This window comes from Ursus maritimus, unplaced genomic scaffold (genome assembly GCF_017311325.1).
Source record: "Ursus maritimus isolate PB19 unplaced genomic scaffold, ASM1731132v1 scaffold_8, whole genome shotgun sequence".
NCBI classification, from domain to species: domain Eukaryota; kingdom Metazoa; phylum Chordata; class Mammalia; order Carnivora; family Ursidae; genus Ursus; species Ursus maritimus.
The window spans coordinates 58,528,528-58,536,450 of record NW_024426996.1 but is presented as its reverse complement, the minus strand read 5'-3'; positions in this window follow the sequence as shown (position 1 = coordinate 58,536,450).

Below are 7,923 nucleotides of genomic sequence, written 5' to 3'. Positions count from 1 at the left end.
TGAAAGCTAAGGTTCTCTAGTTCTGAGATAAAGTTGAAAGATCCATGGGCACATATTTGGGTAGCTGAAGACAAATAAGTTAGCCATTTTATAAATTATGAAACTTAAATTTTAGGACATGACCTAAGACCTTACAGCTAATAAACTGGCATCAAAATACAAACACTGGCATTTAGGCTACAAATAGCAAAGCAAAGCTAGTATGAGTAAATACCAATGACTTGTCTCACAATAATTTGGTAATTTTTTTTTCCAGAGTGTGGCCAAGGATAGAACATTTATCAGGACTTAATTGCAAGGAGTATCAGAATTATGTGTTTTTGTGAAATCCATTAATGCAATATAAATGAGATAATCTATAATCACTGAATGATTCAATATTTTCTCTGTCATTTGTTTGTGAATATGGGGGATGGAGAATAAAAGTTAATAAAATTCTATTCATGTAGAAATGCAATACCATTCAGTCTCAATGTCCCAAGCAATTGGTTCAAAACAGATTGTCATCTAGCAAATTACTGGTATGTTCACCTAGGACAATGAGTTCTGCTTTTTGTCATCTGAGCAATTATAATCACCCTCAGGACCTTGAAGGGGAGATATGCTTATTTTCCTGCTCCCAAAGGCATGTATCAGATTGATTTAAAATCACAGGTATCTAGGGCTGGGAGTTAAGATGGCGGAGGAGTAGGAGACACCGTTTTCAGCCGGTCCTCCGAGTCGAGCTGGATAGGTACCAGACCAGCCTAAACAACCACGGAACCAGCCTGAGACGCAGGAAGACGCATCTGGATCTCTACAAATGAACATCTCCAGCGCAGAGTATTGAGGTACGAAGCGGGGAGCCATGAAACTGTGCACAGATATCGGAAGATAAACGGAAGGGGGAGGGAGCCGCCATGTCAGGTGCCGGAAGCAGAAAGCACTTGCACGGGAGCGGGCGGGCGGATCGTTCCCGCAAAACAGCAGACGAGGAGCCGTAGGTCGCGCGCGCTACCAGGCATCTCATGAACGGACTGAATCTACGAGAAGGTGGCTCACTGATCCAGACTGAGACCGGGATCTGGGAGCGCGGCGCAGGGCGCAGGTGGCGGCGCTGGCGGCATTGAAACACAAAGGATGGGGAACGCGCCCGGCCCTGGGAAGTGAGAGCTGGGACGCCGGGCTTGAGGCAGCACATCCCGGGACGCTGCAGGGCTGTGATAGCACCACAGGAACAGAGTTAAAGTGGCAGAACATTGAGGCAGGAGAAGAGGCGCTAATCCTCTGTTCTCTGGTGACAGGGGGGGCTGATGTGGCAGCGCTGCTCGGCATCTCAGGAAGAGGCACAGCAAACCGCCAGGGAAAGCCGCGCAGAACAAAAGCCTGGGGCAACACGGCTCAGAGGTGCTCGCTCATCCCCACTCTGCAAGGGGGCCGCAGTCTCTACCTAAGACATGGCTGCCTGAGATCGGCGGCAGCCCCTCCCTCAGTACACGTAAGGCGGGGAAAAATCGGCAAGCCTTATACCCGGGCGCCATGGTGGCAGTCACGTGAGCGCCTGCCCGGCTTAGGGGCTGATCCTTCAAGGCTTCCGGAAAGGAGACCCTCATCGGGCCCTCCGCTGGGAGCCTGCTTCTTCCTCTCCACTGCCCCCTGCTCTGTTCCCTCTCCGCTGGTGGCGCCATAGAACTAAAAATAAATAAAATCTTTTAAGAAGAAGCCCATACATCCCTGAAGAGATCCCTATAAAACAAGGGCTGGTCACTGGGACCAGTCAATATCGGGCTCTGAAACTCCCCAACCTCTCTTCATCAGAATGGACCAAAAGCGGTAGAAGCCCTCACAGCAAAGAAAAGAAGTGATTCTGAGGCCTCTGCCACAGATAATGAATATGGATGTAACAAATTATCAGGAAATGACTTCAGAGTAACGATGGTCAAAATGATGAGTAGGAATTTGAAAAACTATTACGAAAAGGTTGCTGAGAATATAAGAATCTAAGGACAGAAATGAGAGCGAATCTGAAGGAAATTAAAAATTCTATGAGCAAATGCAGGAAAAATGAGGCTCTGACGGCCAGGCGGGTAGGCAGAAGCAGAGGAACGGGTTAGTGAATTGGAGGATGGTTAGAGGAAAAAATGACAAGAAGATGGTCTTAAAAAAATCACGCCACGAATGATGGTCAGGTTACGGAGATTGACTCAACTGAACGATCCAATGTTAGAATCATCGGCATCCCCGAGGGTGGAGAAAAACAGAGGTCTAGAAGAGATATTTGAACAAATTGTAGCTGAAAACTTCCCTAATCTAGCAAGGGAAACAAACATTCGTGTCAAAGATAGAGAGGACCCTCCCAAGCTCAACACATGACAAACCTACGCCACGTACGCTCATAGTGCATTTCAAATATTAGATGCAAGGATACAGTATTGAGCGGCCAGGGCAAAAGAAATTTCTCACGTACCAAGGCAAAAGCATCAGAATACGCTCAGACCTGTCTACACAGACCTGGAATGAGAGGAAAGTGGGGGAGCATATTTAAAGCTCTTTCAGAAAAACATGTGCCAAGGATCCTTTATCCAGCAAGGCTGTCATTCAGAATTGATGGAGAAATAAAGACATTTCAGAATCGCCAGTCACTAACCAATTTAACTCACGAAACCAGCCTAAGGAGATATTACGGGGTTCTATAAAAGAAAAAGGCCCCAAGAGTGATACAGAAAAGAAAGTCACAGCCAATACAAACAAAGACTTTACTGGCAACATGGCAACATTAAAATCATATCTCTAGTAATCAGTCTTAAGTGTAAAAGTTTGAACAACCATGCCAAAAACATACAGGGTTGAGATTGGATAAAAAGAAATGACCATCCATTTGCTGTCACAAGAGACTCATTTCAAACCAAAGATGCATCTCAGACTGAGAGGTAGGATTAGTACCATCTTTCAAAATGGACCCTCAAAAGAAAGCTGGCAGCACTCTCATACATAATTGGATTTTTTAAACTACAGACTATAGTTAGAGATGCAGAAGGGCACTATATATATTCTTAAGGGAAGTATTCAACAAGTGGATATGACAATTATATATATGCCCCCAACAGGGAGCAAGCAAGATACACTGCCAACTTTAAACGATAATAAAGAGACATAGTAAATAAAATACATTAATAGTAGGGGAATTCAACACTCCACTATCGAAAATAGACAGAACACCTGGCAAAAACTGCAAAGAATCAAAGGCTTTGAAAGCCAACTCGACAGTTGGACCTCATAGATATATATATGAAAACTACACCCCAGAACAAGAATACTGTCTATTCTAATGCCCATAACATTCTCAAGATAGACTATTCTGGGACACCAAACAGGTCTCAACCGATGCCAAAAAGATGTTGAATTATCCCCTGCAATTCTAGACCACAACGCCTCTGAAATTGGAACTCAACCACAAGGAAAAATTTGAAAGAAACTCAAACACTTGGAGACTAAGAACCATCCTGCTGGAATGACTCGATAAACCAGGAAATCAAAAATCAAATTAAACAATTATGGAGACAATGAGAATGAAAATACAACAGTCCAAAACCTATGGGATACTGCAAAGGCAGTCTAAGGGGGAAATAATAGCATCCAAGCCTCACTCAAAAGAATAGAAAATCTAAAATGCAGTTTTTATATTCTCACCTCGAAGCCTGGAACAGCAACAGAGGGACAGGCCTAATCCACGACGAGGAAGCAGGTGACCAAAATTAGAGCTGAAATCAATAAGCAGAAACCAGAAGTACAGTAGAGCAGATCAACGGGACTAGAAGCTGGTTCTTTGAGAGAATCAATAAAATTAACAGACCCCTGGCAAGACATCCAAAAGAAAGAGAAAGGACCAGATTATTAAAATTATGAACGAAAAGGAGAGGTCAGGCAGCACCATTGAAATTGAAGGATTATTAGAAATTTTATCAACAGCATATGCCAATAAATCTAAGAATTCTGGAAGAGATGGAATCCTTCCTGGAACCAAACCATTCAAGATTGAAACAGAAGAAATTGATTCCTTAAACAGCACAATTAATTATGAAGAAATTGAGCAGTGATAAACAACCTTCAAATAACAAAACTCCAGGCCCAGACGGTTTTCCTGGGGAATTCACCAAACATTCAAAAGAAGAAATAATACCTATTCTCCTAAAGCTATTTCAAAAATAGAAACAGAAGGAAAGCTACTAAACTCATTTTATGAGGCCAATATTACCTTGATCCTCAAACCAGGCAAAGACCCCATCAAAAAGGAGAATTGACAGACCGATTTCCTAATGAATATGGACGCCAAAATCCTCAACAAGATACTTGCTAATAGAATCAACAGTAATTAAAAGGATTATTCCATCACGATCAAGTGGGATTCATACCTGGATGCGTGGTTCAATATTCGCAAATCAATCAGCTGATACATCATATCAACAAGAAAACTAGGACCATATGATCCCTCAATCGATGCCGAAAAAGCATTTGACAAAATACAGCATCCTTTCCTGATTAAAACCTTCAGAGTGTAGGAATGAGGTACATTTCTCAATCTCATAAAAGCCATCTATGAAAAGCCTTGCAAATATTATTCTTTGGGGAAAAGATGGAAGCCTTTCCCTTAAGATCAGGAACTCGAAAGGATGCCCACTCTCGCCACTATTATTCAACATAGTACTGAAGTCCTTGCAACAGCAATCAGACGACAAAAAGGGATCAAAGGTATTCAAATTGGCAAAGAAGAAGCCTAAATGTCTCTCTTTGCAGATGAATGATACTCTATATGGAAAACCCAAAAGAAGCCACTCCCAAACTATTAGAAGTTATATAAGCAATTCAGTAACGTGGCAGGATACAAAATAAATGCTCAGAAATCAGTTGCATTTCTATACACGCAATAACGAGACGAAGAAAGAGAAATTAGGGAATCCATCCCATTTACAATAGACCAAACCACATCTACTCTGGAATTAACTTAACCAGACGAAGGACCATATTCTAGAAACTATAAATCACTCTGAAAGATAATGAGGAAGACATAAAAAGATGGAAAGATATTCCATGCTCATGGATTGGAAGAATTAACATAGTTAAAATGTCCATGCTACCCAGAGCAATCTACACTTTCATGCTATCCCGATCAAAATACAAGGACATTTTCAAAGAACTGGAACAAACAGTCCTTAAATTTGTATGGAAACAGAAAAGGCCCCGAATCTCCAAGGAACTGTTGAAAAGGAAAAACAAAGCTGGGGATCATCAATGCCAGATTTCGAGCTGTACCTAAAGCTGATTTACAAAGACAGAATGGTACTGGCACAAAAACAGACACATAGACCAATGGAACAGAATAGAGAGCCCAGAAATGGACCCTCGGCTCTTTGGGCACACATTTGATAAAGCAGGAAAAACATCCGTGGGAAAAAGACAGTCTCTTCAAAATGGTGCTGGAAAATTGGACAGCTATACGCAAGAGAAAAACTTGACCACTATCTCACACCATACACAAAAATAAACTCCAAATGGATGAAAGACTCGATGTGAGACAGGAATCCATCAAAATTCTAGAGGAGAAATAGGCAACAACCTCTACGACATCGGCCAAAGCAACCTTTCTATGACACATCCCCAAAGGCAAGAGAAACAAAAGATAAAATGAATTTATGGGACTTCATCAAGATTAAAAGTTTCTGCACATCCAAGGAAACAGTCAGAAACTAAGAGGCAGCCCACGGAATGGGAGAATATATTTGCAAATGACACTACAGATAAAGGACTGGTATCCAAGATCTACAAAGAACTCTCTAAACTCAATACACGAGAAACAAATAAACAAATAAAAAAATAGGAAGATATGAACAGACACTTTTTCCAATGAAGAATACAAATGGCTAAAGACACATGAAAAATGTTCAAAATCATTAGCCATCAAGGAAATTCAAATCAAAACCACACTGAGATACCACCTTACAGCTAGGAATGGCAAAAATAGACAAGGCAAGAAACAACAATTGTTGGAGAGGATGTGGAGAAAGGGGATCCCTCCTACATTGTTGGTGGGAATGACAGGCAGCCACTCTGGAAAACCGTGTGGAGGTCCCTTAAAAAGTTAAAAATTGAGCTACCCTATGATCCAGCCATTGCACTACTGGGTATTTACCCAAAAGATACAGACGAGTGAAGAGAAGGGCCAATGCACCCAATGTTCATAGCAGCAATGTCCACAATAGCTAAATCGTGGAAGGAGCCGAGATGCCCTGCAACAGATGACTGGATTAGTAAGTTGTGGTCCATATATACAATGGAATATTACTCAGCTATCAGAAAGAACGAGTTCCTACATTTTACAACATGGACAGCAATCGGAGGAGATAATGCTAAGTGAAATAAGTCAAGCAGAGAAAGACAAATCATCATATGATTTCTCCTCTATGGAACATAAGAATCAGGTTGGATCGGTAGGGGAAGAAAGGGAAAAGAAAGGGGGTAATCAGAAGGGGAATGAAACATGAGAGACTATGGACTATGAGAAACAAACTGAGGACTCTAGAGGGAGGGGGTTGGGGGAATGGGATAGACCGGTGATGGGTAGTAAGGAGGGCACGTATTGCATGGTGCACTGGGTGTTATACACAACTAATGAATCATCAAGCCTTACATCGGAAACCGGGGATGTACTGTATGGTGACTAACATAATATAATAAAAAAATCATTAAAAAAAAAATAAATAAAATCACAGGTATCTAGAATCAATATGAGGCTTTTCAATAATACTGAAATTATATAGTAGTTTTAAAAAGAATTTTGTTCTCTCAGGGAACATAGCATTTATGAGATAGAAAACATAGTAAGAAAAACAATACCTTGCATTTATTTGGCATTCTTTTTGGTTATTTAGAAAATATTAAGAAAATACTGCTTTTCAAACAATGGTAGCACAAACTAATAATCATAAGAAAAAGGATTGTTTGTTATCTACTATGATTGTCATTTTAGTTAAATGTACATAGATTAAATAGCTTAACAAAGGGGATACAAGAAATTCCAAATTGAACCATTATTTAACTTTTGAAGCACCAAAATTATATTTAAAGATATCTTTAGAATTAAATAATTTCATGTATTTTGTACTGATTTTCTTAAAAAACAGCAGGCTGGTGATAATTATTTTTGTGTGTCCGTTTTAGTTTAAATGGGTTGTTCATTTGAAGAATTCTTGATGGTTTAGGCTATACATCTCAAATATGTCTCTGATCGACAACTACAAGGAAAGGAAGAAATGATCACGTAACTGGAAATTGTGCAATAACATACCATGCCCATATGAAGGCGATTTTTAAAATTTATTTATTTATTTATTTATTTATTTATTTATTTATTTATTTTAAAAGATTTTGTTTATTCATTTGAAAGAGAGAGAGAGAGAACAAGCACGAGTTGAGGGAGGGACAGAGGGAGAGAGAGAGAAGCAGACTCCCAGCTGAGCTAGCTAGGAGCCAGACATGGGGCTCCATCCCAGGACCCTGAGATCATGAACTGAGCCAAAGTCAGACGCTTAACCGACTGAGCCACCCAGGCGCCCCTGAAGGTGATTTTAAAAGCTGAACATGAGTTGTTCTGTTTTAAAATCACTGTACTGATGGAATTTTTAGAATGATTAATCTGTGATGACAGGGAAGTCTGCATTTATGGCAGTCATATAATATGCACTTTTATTTCATGTATTTTAAAAATATGTATTTCTTTTCTATTCAGGGCCTTCTGTGGTTCCATATAAATTTTAGGAGTGTTTTTTTCCACTCCTGTTAAAAAAAATACCATTGGAATATTGATAGAAATTATATTACAATAACATACTTGATTCATTATCAGCCATCTATATTCTTCATTAGATAGTAAGACATGAGTGAGATTGT